This window comes from Hyperolius riggenbachi, chromosome 5 (genome assembly GCF_040937935.1).
Source record: "Hyperolius riggenbachi isolate aHypRig1 chromosome 5, aHypRig1.pri, whole genome shotgun sequence".
NCBI lineage: Eukaryota > Metazoa > Chordata > Amphibia > Anura > Hyperoliidae > Hyperolius > Hyperolius riggenbachi.
The window spans coordinates 132,961,744-132,974,896 of NC_090650.1; the positions used below are offsets into that span (position 1 = coordinate 132,961,744).

Here is a 13,153-nt window from a genome sequence, read left to right on the forward strand (position 1 = left end):
CTAAAGGTACTCATTGGACTTTGGGCCCCTTAGCGCACTTAGGGTGCAAAAAAGTGCCACACATGTGGTACCGCCGTACTCAGGAGAAGTAGTATAATGTGTTTTGTGGTGTATTTTTACATATAACCATGCTGGGTGGGAGAAATATCTTTGTAAATGACACATTTTAGATTTTTTTTTACACACAATTGTCCATTTACAGAGAGATTTCTCCCACCCAGCATGGGTATGTATAAATATACACCACAAAACACATTATACTACTTCTCCTGAGTACGGCGATACCATATGTGTGACACTTTTTTGCAGCCTAGGTGCGCTAAGGGGCCCAACGTCCTATTCACAGGTCATTTTGATTTGTTTTCTAGACTACTCCTCACGGTTTAGGGCCCCTAAAATGCCAGGGCAGTATAGGAACCCCACAAGTGACCCCATTTTAGAAAGAAGACACCCCAAGGTATTCTGTTAGGTGTATGGTGAGTTCATAAAAGATTTTATTTTTTGTCACAAGTTAGTGGAAAATGACACTTTGTGAAAAACATAATAAAAATCAATTTCCGCTAACTATTGACAAAAAATAAAATCTTCTATGAACTCGTCATACACCTAACAGAATACCTTGGGGTGTCTTTTTTCTAAAATGGGGTCACTTGTGGGGTTCCTATACTGCCCTGGCATTTTACGGGCCCAAAACCGTGAGTAGTCTGGAAACCAAATTTCTCAAAATGACTGTTCAGGGGTATAAGCATCTGCAAATTTTGATGACAGGTGGTCTATGAGGGGGCAAATTTTGTGGAACCGGTCATAAGCAGGGTGGCCTCTTAGATGACAGGTTGTATTGGGCCTGATCTGATGGATAGGAGTGCTAGGGGGGTGACAGGAGGTGATTGATGGGTGTCTCAGGGGGTGGTTAGAGGGGAAAATAGATGCAATCAATGCACTGGGGAGGTGATCGGAAGGGGGTCTGAGGGGGATCTGAGGGTTTGGCCGAGTGATTAGGAGCCCACACGGGGTAAATTAGGGCCTGATCTGATGGGTAGGTGTGCTAGGGGGTGACAGGTGGTGATTGATGGGTGTCTCAAGGTGTGATTAGAGGGGGGAAATAGATGCAAGCAATGCACTGGTGAGGTGATCAGGGCTGGGGTCTGAGGGCGTTCTGAGGGTGTAGGCGGGTGATTGGGTGCCCTAGGGGCAGATTAGGGTCTAATCTGATGGGTAGCAGTGACAGGTGGTGATAGGGGGTGATTGATGGGTGATTGATGGGTAATTAGTGGGTGTTTAGGGTAGAGAACAGATGTAAACACTGCACTTGGGAGGTGATCTGACGTCGGATCTGCGGGCGATCTATTGGTGTGGGTGGGTGATCAGATTGCCCGCAAGGGGCAGGTTAGGGGCTGATTGATGGGTGGCAGTGACAGGCGGTGATTGATGGGTGATTGACAGGTGATCAGTGGGTTATTACAGGGAAGAACAGATGTAAATAAGGCACTGGCGAATTGATAAGGGGGGGTCTGAGGGCAATCTGAGCGCGTGGGCGGGTGATTGGGTGCCCTAGGGGCAGATTAGGGTCTAATCTGATGGGTAACAGTGACAGGTGGTGATAGGGGGTGATTGATGGGTAATTAGTGGGTGTTTAGGGTAGAGAACAGATGTAAAAACTGCACTTGGGAGGTGATCTGACGTCGGATCTGCGGGCGATCTATTGGTGTGGGTGGGTGATCAGATTGCCCGCAAGGGGCAGGTTAGGGACAGATTGATGGGTGGCAGTGACAGGCGGTGATTGATGGGTGATTGACAGGTGATCAGTGGGTTATTACAGGAAAGAACAGATGTAAATAATGCACTGGCGAATTGATAAGGGGGGGGTCTGAGGGCAATCTGAGCGTGTGGGTGGGTGATTGGGTGCCCGCAAGGGGCAGATTAGGGTCTAATCTGATGGGTAACAGTGACAGGTGGTGATAAGGGGTGATTGATGGGTGATTGATGGGTAATTAGTGGGTGTTTAGAGGAGAGAACAGATGTAAACACTGCACTTGGGAGGTGATCTGATGTCGGATCTGCAGGCGATCTATTGGTGTGGGTGGGTGATTAGATTGCCTGCAAGGGGCAGGTTAGGGGCTGATTGATGGGTGGCAGTGACAGGGGGTGATTGATGGGTGGCAGTGACAGGGGGTGATTGATGGGTGATTGATAGGTGATTGACAGGTGATCAGTGGGTTATTACAGGGAAGAACAGATGTAAATAATGCACTGGCAAATTGATAAGGGGGGGTCTGTGGGCAATCTGAGCGTGTGAGCGGGTGATTGGGTGCCTGCAAGGGGCAGATTAGGGTCTAATCTGATGGGTAACAGTGACAGGTGGTGATAGGGGGTGATTGATGGGTGATTGATGGGTAATTAGTGGGTGTTTAGAGGAGAGAACAGATGTAAACACTGCACTTGGGAGGTAATCTGATGTCGGATCTGCGGGCGATCTATTGGTGTGGGTGGGTGATCAGATTGCCCGCAAGGGGCAGGTTAGGGGCTGATTGATGGGTGGCAGTGACAGGGGGTGATTGATGGGTGATTGACAGGTGATTAACAGGTGATCAGTGGGTTATTACAGGGGAGATAGAGGCATACAGTACACAGGGGGAAGGAGGGGTCTGGGGAGAATCTGAGGGGTGGGGGGGGTGATCAGAAGGGAGCAGGGGGCAGTTTAGGGTTAAAAAATAGCGTTGACAGATAGTGACAGGGAGTCATTGATGGGTGATTAGGGGGGTGACTGGGTGCAGACAGTGGTCTGGGGGGTGGGCAGGGGGGGGGTCTGAGGGGTTCTGTGGGCGATCAGGGGGCAGGGGGGGGGGAATCAGTGTGCTTGGGTGCGACATAGGGTGGCTGCAGCTTGCCCTGGTGGTCCCTCGGACACTGGGACCACCAGGGCAGGAGGCAGCCTGTATAATAGGCTTTGTATACATTACTAAGTAATCCATGCGGCGATCCGGGTGCTAGTAACCCGCCGGCGCTTCCGAACGGCCGGCGGGTTACAGCGCGAGGGGGGCGGAGCCAGTCGCCGGCGGCTGATCGTGTCACGAATGACACGATCGCCGCATATCCACGCCTGCCGCCACCGCCACCGCCGATGGGCGTATTGCGGTCGTTTGGGCCCAGCCCTTGCCGCCGCCCATCGGGTTAAGGCGGTCGGCAAGTGGTTAAAACAAAACATATCCATGTGTTAGAATGACCCAGTGAAAGTCCAGATTTAAATCCAATCTAGAATCTGTGGCAAGATCTGAAAACTGGTGTTCACAAATGCTGTCCATCTAATCTGACTGAGCTGGAGCTGTTTTGCAAAGAAGAAGGATTTCAGTCTCTAGATGTGCAAAGCTGATAGAGACATACCCTAAAAGACTGGCAGCTGTAGTTGCAGCAAAAGGTGGTTCTACAAAGTATTGACTCAGGGGGCTGAATAATTACGCACACCCCACTTTGCAGTTATTTATTTGTAAAAAATGTTTTGAATCATGTATGATTTTCGTTCCACTTCTCACGTGTACATCACTTTGTATTGGTCTTTCACGAGGAATTCCAATAAAATTGATTCATGTTTGTGGCAGTAATATGACAAAATGTGGAAAACTTCAAGGGGGCCGAATACTTTTGCAAACCACTATAACAGCTTTCTGGTCAGCACACTATTAAACGGTAACATTGCCACTTGAGCTATAGGGAAACATGGACATTACCTGGCACATCAGTTGTCCACTCAGCTACAACTGACAGCAACTGATATATAACTGACAGCAACTGATATATTTCAGTTCTGACAAAATGTTGTCAGAACTGGAAGGGATCACTGTAAGAAGAAAATGGTGAGCTTCTGAGAGGAACTGATGACAAGGTAATTATGTAATGTTCTTTTGAAGTTACCTCATGTGTTTATTTTAAATAATTTTACTCAGTTCAGGTTCCCTTTAAATGAGCACTATCAATACCCAAGTGTTGTAAAATGACAATGTACAAATAATGTCTAAGTAGCTGTGTAATCATTTTCCTATTTTTCATGTTAAATATCAGAGGCAAAAGCTTTAATTAATTGTGTGTAGGGTTTAACTCTATTGAGACAAACCATTCGCAAAGGGGTGTCTGTTTCAATGCACATCCAGTGTTGTTTTTTGCATATCAGACTACAGAGTATTTTTTCCTGAAAGCCAAAAAAATATATGAAAAGCTTTGCTGTCACAGACAATTACACGTTTAAAACAAGTTACATTTGCTCTCCTGCAGACAGCTCAGAAACATGCAGCTTCTTCTGAGAGCTTTCTCACACACAGTTACACACAGAGATAACAGTGAGGGAAATCCCCCCTCACTTCATTAACTCTCCTCAGAAATGAGCAGACAGTGCCCTCAGTTCAGAGTGAAAGGAATTTGTTACAGTAAACAAAAGGAAATTAAATGTATACATCATTATTTACCAGCACTTCAGGAACTCTCTCTACTCAGGTTAAAATACACATGTTAATCGATAGTATCCCTTTAAGTTGCATTGGGTCATGTTGCTATGAGTGATTAGCGACTATGGCCAACTCACTTATTCTACTGCTCCATGTTACCCGTTATTCAAATATAATGGTGACAACTGTGTATGGTGTATATATAACGCCCTAGAATTCTTTTATTCTTACTTGGGCAATTAGCTGCAGAAAGCAGGGAATGTTGTTTCTTTCTTGTTTGTTATGCGCACATAAAAACAGATAACGAGCTGAAAGTGTTTGCAAGTATCCTCTCAATCCACAGAGATGACATGAAGGGGACTGTTTATTTCTCAAACGCAATTCCTCTTTAAATTCTTGTTCTGTTTGATATAAAAACAACTAAATTGGGAAGACTGACATTTAATGTCTATGGGGATCTTTACCGTCCTCCTCATTCATCAAGTAAACCTAGTTATTTCACTGCAACAAGTCCCCTGTGCCGCCACTCAAACGCTTATAACAGATGCACAGAATTCTAGCACCCAGGTAAATAGTCTGCAGGGTGATATTGGGTTTTGAGTACGCATCTGTTTCCTGTAGCTTGCAGGCAGCATGATGCTGAGATCACATTTTATCTGTGAGTCACTCCAACCTAATCGTCTTCATTCCCAACAAGTGTCTCATCCATTGTCCTTTCCCATTTATTGCTTTTCATAAACAATCCAGTCATTTGCATGCAGTTTGCTGCGTTTTGTAACCAAAACAACACCACGGGGCAGAAAAATGATAAGAAGCAATTCAAATCTGAAATATGTGCTATGATTTAATTACATTACTGTAGTACGCTGGGATATTGTTTCTACATCTTTGCGCACCAGATTGAAAGCAGGAAATGTAATAATCTGCTTGTTTAAGTCACAAGTCTGTTGAATTAATTATGACTCTGCCTTTGCCATGAAGGAAAGATGCAGCCTCGGGTCATTCTGCGAGAAGGAAAGTCCAGATCATTTTAATAAAAGGAAATCACACACAAAATGGGGGTCAGCTGCGGTCACAAGGCAGCACTTCATTCGGAAACAAATGGCCATATTGTAGCTGCTAGTATCAATTTGATGCAGTTGCTACAAATCCAATGAGATAATGTGAAAGCTACAGGCGTTGGAGAAGATGGGGAGCAGAAAATGAAGAAGCGCAAACTCAGATCAGAAATGTAAAGACGAGATTAGAAGACTGTAAAAGTAAATCTTTTGTGGGTAAAATACACCAGTATGGTTAAAGGATGCCAAAGCCAAAAAAGATTATGAGAAATGGGATGTCCTGGTGCCCACCGTTCCCCTCCTTTGCTTGCTGAATGCCCCCTGGCAACCTCTTCCAGGTCGCCGGAGTCGGGCATCAGTGTGCAGGCGCTGGCCCGGCTGCATGCATCCTACAGTAAGCGACCACAGCCAGGAGCGCTCAATGGTCTCATAATTTTGTCATGTGCAGAGCGCTCCCGGCCATCGGTGTAGGATGCGCGCAGCTGGGCTAGCACATGCACTCTGATGCCTGACACCAGCGACCTGGAAGAGGTTGCTGGGGACACATTTAGCAGGCAAAGGAGGGGAACGGAAAAGAACGGGGGGAGCGGAGGCCATCAGGACAGCTCACTGTATATGCCCGCTCTCCCCATTTCTCATCATTTTTTCAGTTTTGGTATTCTTTAATAATTAACAAATAAACCAAGTAAAATTCTGTTTCTTGAGGAAAAAACTCATGTTCAGCTCTATTTTGCAAAAACTACAGCCTAATTCCATATTATTTTTATTAAAGCGTACCTGAAGTGACATGTGACATGATAATATAAACATCTGTACATACAATACTAGCCCTAGTATGAAATCCTCTTAAAGTGGAATGAAACCCACCATTTGTTCTTTGCTCTAAAAGATTATTTACAGCATATAATATACTAACACAATTTTATTTTTAGTAAAACAGCATTTAAAGGGTTAAATCACAGGACTGACTTTTTCTCCTGCAGAGGCAGCCGCATCCGAACTGGAGATAATGTTATCTTGTGTTTACATTCTTCACTTGATAATATTAAGTAAATATTCTCTGACTGTGCAGAAACTTCTGCTAATGAGTCCTGAACTGAAACGCTGCTCAGAAATCATTATCGGGTGCATTAAAATAGAAATACAACAGTTCTGAATAAAATGCACCAGCAGCTTTCAAAGTAATTAAACTGAACTTTGGGAACTTATAATTTCTAAATGAATAATAATACTTGTGCACAAAAGCAAATATGATAATTGTATGGGTTATAAAGAGTAGGAAAACACATTTTCATTGAATATTTTGTCAGAGTTTAAAACCGCTTTAAGTCCCTCTCTGTTTTCCACTACAGCAATAGTTATAAAACGTGAGTTGTTATCTATGGAAAACAGCTTGCCTACAGCTTGTGGAATTCTGTCTGGTTTCCGGAAAAGTAAATAGAGGGTAAACAAGCAGAGTAACAATGAGATAAGGCTTCTAATGAGGATTAAGTGCAGGAAAGTTCAAGGGGTCATTACTTCTCTTTGAGCCGCATAATAAAGCAGAGACTTGAACCACTTTCAGTTGAGTTTAGGAACTAGACTAGAAACCAATTGTTTGGCTCTCAGGTACGTTTCCACTAGAGGCATGCAAATTGGTGTCAGAAAATGTGTACACGAATTTGCATGCGTACGCAAAATTCACATGATTTTATGTCTGTTTTTTTCATGCGAATCACTATATTTTTTTTTCTTTTTTCAATTCTCGTTTTTCATTTCAATTGACATTAATAGAAAATGCATGCAAAAAGCACGAGGAAAAAATGCTCACTTACAATGCACATGAATTTCATATCAAGTACATTACGTGTGATTTGAGTTACCCTGCATCCAGTGTGCAGGAACTGACAACACTGCTGTGCAGATGTTTTCTGCATACAGATTGATTCTGGATAATAAAAACAGGCCCATTGAAATACATTGCTATATGAATTTGTGTGCAGAAAATGCACATAAATTTGCATGCAGTGGAAACGGGCCTAAGTTGTGTGTTTATTGTGATTAAACAATCACAGTAGCCATTTTACAATGTTACCAAGTTTCCAAATGCCAAAAAACTGTATTTTCCTGACTCTCTTCTTCCCCTCCTGGGTTCTGTATGAGTAGAGAGAAGCATAGCAGATACAGTATCCTGTCACAGTGGATATCATACATATTTTCATCTTTTCAAGTCCTCATACCAATACTGCTTTTGTGTTGTGTGTGCGCATGTATGTACAGTTAAGTCCATAAATATTTGGACAGACAACATTTTTTATTTTGTTTCTGTACATTACCACAATGAATTTTAAATGAACCAACTCAGATGCAGTTGAAGCGCAGACTTTAATTCAGTGGCGTGAACAAAAGAATTGCATAAAAATGTGAGGCAACTAAAGCATTCTTAAGACAATCCCTTCATTTCAGGGGCTTTAAAAGTAATTGGACAATAGACTCAAAGGATATTTCATGGGCAGTTGTCGGCAAGTTCGTTGTTATGTTATCATCAATTAGGTAAATAAAAAGCCTGGAGTTTATTTTACTCAGAACAGACAACATGCAGTCAAAGGAGCTCTCCAGGCAGGTAAAAGAAGCTATCCTTAAGCTGCGTAAACAGAAAAAACCCATTTGAGAAATTGCTACAATATTACGAGTGGCAAAATTTACAGTTTTGTACAACCTGTGAAAGAAAGCAAGCTCTGGTGAGCTCAGCAACGCAAAATGACCTGGGCATCCACAGAAGACAACAGTGGTGGATGATCGTGGAATCATTTCCATGGTGAAAAGAAACCACTTTGCAGCAGTCAATCAAGTGAACAACACTCTCCAGGGGGTAGGAGTCTCAATATCCAAGTCTACCATAAAGACAAGACTGCACAGAATTAAATACAGCAAGGTGTGCAAGATACTTATAAGCCTCAAGAATAGAAAAGGACTTAAGAATAAATTGGACTTTGCTAAAGAACATCTAAAAAAGCCAGCACAATTCTGGAAAAACATTCTTTGGACAGATGAAACTAAGATCAACCTCTATGAGAATGATGGTTAGAAAAAGGAATGGGGAAGGTGTGGAACAGCTCATTATCCAAAGCATACCACATCATCTGTAAAACACGATGGAGGCAGTGTGATGGTTTGGGCATGTATGGCTATCAGTGGTACTAGGAAACTAGTGCTTATTGATGATGAGACATAAGACAGAAGCAACCAAATTAATTCAGAGGTGTTAAGAGACAAACTGCTCAAATCCAGCTAAATGCAGTCAAACTGATTGGGTGGTGTTTCCTGATACAGATGAACAAGGACCCAAAACATACAGCCAAAGCAACCAGGAGTTTATTAAAGAAAAGTGGAATATTCTTAATTGGCCAAGTCAGTCATCTGATCTTAACCCAATTGAGCAAGCATTTCACTTGTTGAAGATTAAACTTCGACAGAAAGGCCTACAAACGGCAACTGAAAGCTGCAGCAGTAAAAGCCTGGCAGGGTATTAAAAAAGAGGAAACCCAGCATCTGGCGATGTCCATGATTTCAAGACTTCAGGCTGCCATTGCCAGCAAAGGGTTTTCAACTGAGTATTAGAAATGAACATTTTATTTTCAGTTATTTAGTTTGTCCAATCACTTTTGAAATGAAGGGTTTGTGTTAAAAAAAAAATATGCTTTAGGTACCTTACATTTTTATGCAATCATTTGTTTCACGTCACGAGTTAAAGCTGAAAGTCTGCACTTCTGAGTTGTTTAATTTATAATTATTTGTGGTAATGTACGGAACCAAAATTACAAAACATTTGTCTTTGTCCAAATATTTATGGACCTAACTGTATGTACCATACACAAGAGCTGCTCTGAAAGTAATGCCTCTTTGCCGGCCTCTTTGAAACTATTAACTGAGATGTAATGCTTTGACACCTCCAGAGAGAGTATCTCTTACTGCGTGATTGGCATTTCTGTATTTCTAGGTGTTGCAAGGCCACAAATGTGAGGCAGAAGGAAAGAGCAGCTGTTAACTTCTTGACTAAAGTACGATGCTGTGTTTTCCTCGGTGACCGCTGTCATTGGCCTTCCACTATGCGGTGTGCCTTCCATACTGAATTTGCCTTTCTTTAAACTTTATCACTCAATCACATACATTACTCTCATCACTTGCCACCTTTCCACACACATTTCTGAGACTTTTGTAGATGTTAGAGCAGCACTGTGCAATGACTTAATGACTGCTCTTTGTTTCTGCTTTATATTTATAGATCTGTAACACCTGGAAATACAGAAATCATGGTAGTCATGCAATAAGAGTTACTCTGGTTGTGTAAAGAAAATTGCAAAACCAAAGTGCAGTTATAGTACAGTATCTCTCTAAAGCCTGCAGGGAAGGGACATTTTTTAAAAAAATGATAGTGTCTGGGATATAATTAGAGAAAAGCTTTAACTGTAATCCAGATGACAAAAACTCATCTTGTCTGGCCAGACTGTGCCAAGAATCTAGCACATGTATGGGACATATTGGCTGAACACAGGCCAAGCCCATTGTTCTCCTCCTCACCCCTCCTTCTTCATTGTCCGTTCTCCTTCCTCCATAGCAATAGTACACATCACTAGCCTCTAGGCTAGCAATGCGTCTGTACAGCACTCTGGCCTGAACTGTTGACCGAGTCCCATACCTGAGGGTGATGGTAATTGTGCGTCCATGAATGGCTGCAAAGTATGGATTATGAGCTGTTTCAGATAACATTCCAACAACTGCAGTTATGTGTAGCTGCCGCAAATCACTACAACCTCGAGAAAACATTAAGTTCCAATTTTTTAGTTGTTGGTTAATGCATCCATTGTACACAAAAAGGAACTATATGCGATGTTATAATTTGGACAAAAAAAACCCCACATTTTTATTGGATTCATTTCAATAGGGCTTTTGGGCGTCTCACTTTTTAAAGCTGATCCTTTTCAATCATTCTGAATGGACAGAAACTGACAGAAATATGTGCAGCAGCATATTGTCGTTAGTTGCTTCAAGGTCAGATTAACTCCTTACAGGACCCTTGGTTGCCCAAGCCCAAACAGTGCACCCTCGTAAAAAAAAACTTGCACTTGTAAGGCATATTTTTTGTGCAGTAAGAACAGACACATCTATTTTCTTCAGTTAGTTCATATGAAGAACAGAAAGTTGCCACTGAAGCTGGAGATAGAAAATATTGCATGTACATATTGAGAAATAACGATTAAATTTATTTGAACTGGGTCATTTATGATGGTTGGAAAATGATCACCTGAAGATATCTTCTAAGGTGTCCATCTAATTAATTCTAAGACCAGTTCCCATAGAAATACTTAAACCTCAGATGCTGGCTAACACCTCCTGTGACAACAGAATAATAAGTCCTGTCAGGATGAAATTGTTTATTATTGTTTACACAGCCAGAGTAGGTAAAACAAGCCCAGAAAAAGACTGATCATGCTCATGTCAGTATATACAACAATTACAGGGGCAGAAAAGGCCTGTGCTTATAATAAAGGCTTTGGTTAAAAAGGGCGGCAGATATAAACAATACTGAAGTTATCATTTAGTAAAATGTGTGCCAGGATATGCCGTAAAATATAGTTTATGATAATTTTATTGTTTAAAGCGCACCCAAACCAAACATTTCTTTTATTTCAAAATATTTAGTTGCACCACTCTGACACATACAAAGATAAATAAATACTCCTTCAAGCCTATGAGCATTTCAGTGCATGCTTTTCACCCTTCTCTTTTCATAACTAGGGTTATACAGCCATTAGCAATTCCTCCTTTGCCGGACACCACCTGCTCCACCAGTCTGCCGGATTCTATCCCGGCAATATGAAAGGAAGGGAGGGGTTCCTCCAATAAATGTAAGATAGTTTATATTTGTCATCATGCAGCTGAAAAAAGGCTGCTATTTATTATTATAATTTAGAAAATAGATTTTATTTCTGAAACCTTGTATTTTTAATTTGGGTCCACTTTAATTTACAGATATTGTATTACTTCATCCATATAGTAAAATATGTTTAATATTTACTGATAATGTGTGCCCTGATCGCCACTCTCCGTGCCCCCTGCGACCCGCTTGTCCCCCCCCCCTGAATTTGCCAACATTCAGATGTCAAATGCCGCTTCGCCGTCTATCAGAGCCTTCTAACAGGCTCTATTTCGCTTGCTCTCTGCCTCTCCTCCTCCCTCTCGTCAGTCAGGGCTGTGAGAGCACAGATGCTGCTGCAGCTAGGAGCGCCGTTGAGAGGAGGTAATGGACGCTAACTGATCCGGAATCAGGCAGCAGGTTTTTTATTTTTACATTTTGACACCCGGCTCGGGTTCTGTCTAAGGACCCTCCCCCCTTCCTGACGCCCACTGGCACACGCAGGGGGGTTACCGATGCCCCAAACCCCCCCCCCTGCTGCTCTCCCCGCACGCCAGTGGGGAGAAAGCAAGATCGCGCCACCAGCCGCCGAAGTTTAATGCTGGGAGGGGGTGACATCACTCCTCCCTCCCTCTCCATCAGTGCCCCCCCTCCTGAGTCCCCTTGCAGAGAACACGCAGCGGGCGTTTAGTTTACCTGTCTCTACGCTCCGGCCAGCTTCATTCTATTTCCTGTTTCCCATGACGCGAAACAGGAAGTAGAATGAAGAAGGTGGACGGAGCGTAGAGACAGGTAAACTAAATGCCCGCTGCGCGTTCTCTGCAAGGGGACTCAAAAGGGGGGCACTGATGGAGAGGGAGGGAGGAGTGATTTTGCCCCCTTCCCTGCATTACACTTTGGCGGCTGATGCCACGATCTTCCTTTCTCCCCACTGGCACCCTTCAGTCCACCCCCACAGAGTGGCACCCTCCTTCCTCCTCTCCCCCCAGAGTGGCACCCTTCACCCTACCCAATGTGGCACCAACCCACTCCTATCCACCCAGGTTGGACCCCTCATCTCCCCCCAGAGTGGCACCCTCCTCCCACCCAAAGTGGCACCCTACCACCCACCCATGTTGGCACCCTCCTCTCCCCCCAGAGCGGCACCCTCCTCCCACCCAAAGTGGCACACTACCACCCAACCATGTTGGCACCCTTCTCTGTCCTCTCCCCCCACAATGGCACCCTCCTACGCACCCATTTTGGCACCCTCCTCTGTCCTCTCCCTCCACAATGGCACCCTCCTACCCACCCATTCCTACCCACACAGAGTGGCATCCTCCTCCCTCCTCTCCCCCAGAGTGGCACCCTTCACCCCACTCAATGTGGCACCCACTCCTACCCACCCAGGTTGGCACCCTCCTCCCTCCTCTCCCCCCAGAGTGGCACCCTTCTTTTGTGGGCAAACGCATGCGCGGTAGTGTGCGGCTTGCCAAAAGGAATCCCCCCCTTGAAAATCCTGGGTTTGCCCCTGACGCCTAAACCTAACACAAAAATCCTACTTCCTGATGCCTAACCCTAAAACCCTCTCCATAACGCTTCACCCTAAGACCTCCCTTCCAGACGCCTAACCTTAAGACCCCCTCTTCCTGATGCATAACCCTAACACCACCCCTTCCTGATGCCTAACCCTAAAACCCCCCTTTCTGTCGCCAAGCTTTAAAACCCCCTTCCTCCACCGCAAATAACGTAAATAAAAAAAAATTATAAATATCTAAAACGAA

General features: G+C 43.8%; 1 protein-coding gene across 2 annotated transcripts in view; it reads right to left on the reverse strand.

Moving 5' to 3' along the window:
- NEK11 (NIMA related kinase 11) overlaps window positions 1-13,153 on the reverse strand; it is a 386,870-nt gene that overhangs the window by 21,826 nt on the left and 351,891 nt on the right. The window contains exon 16 of one of the 2 annotated variants that reach the window (XR_011020552.1): window positions 10,779-10,867. The exons of the other annotated variant lie outside the window; for it this stretch is intronic. The gene's annotated coding sequence lies outside the window, so the exon portion shown is untranslated. The remainder of the gene's footprint in view (window positions 1-10,778; window positions 10,868-13,153) is intronic. 2 annotated transcript variants of the gene reach the window in all.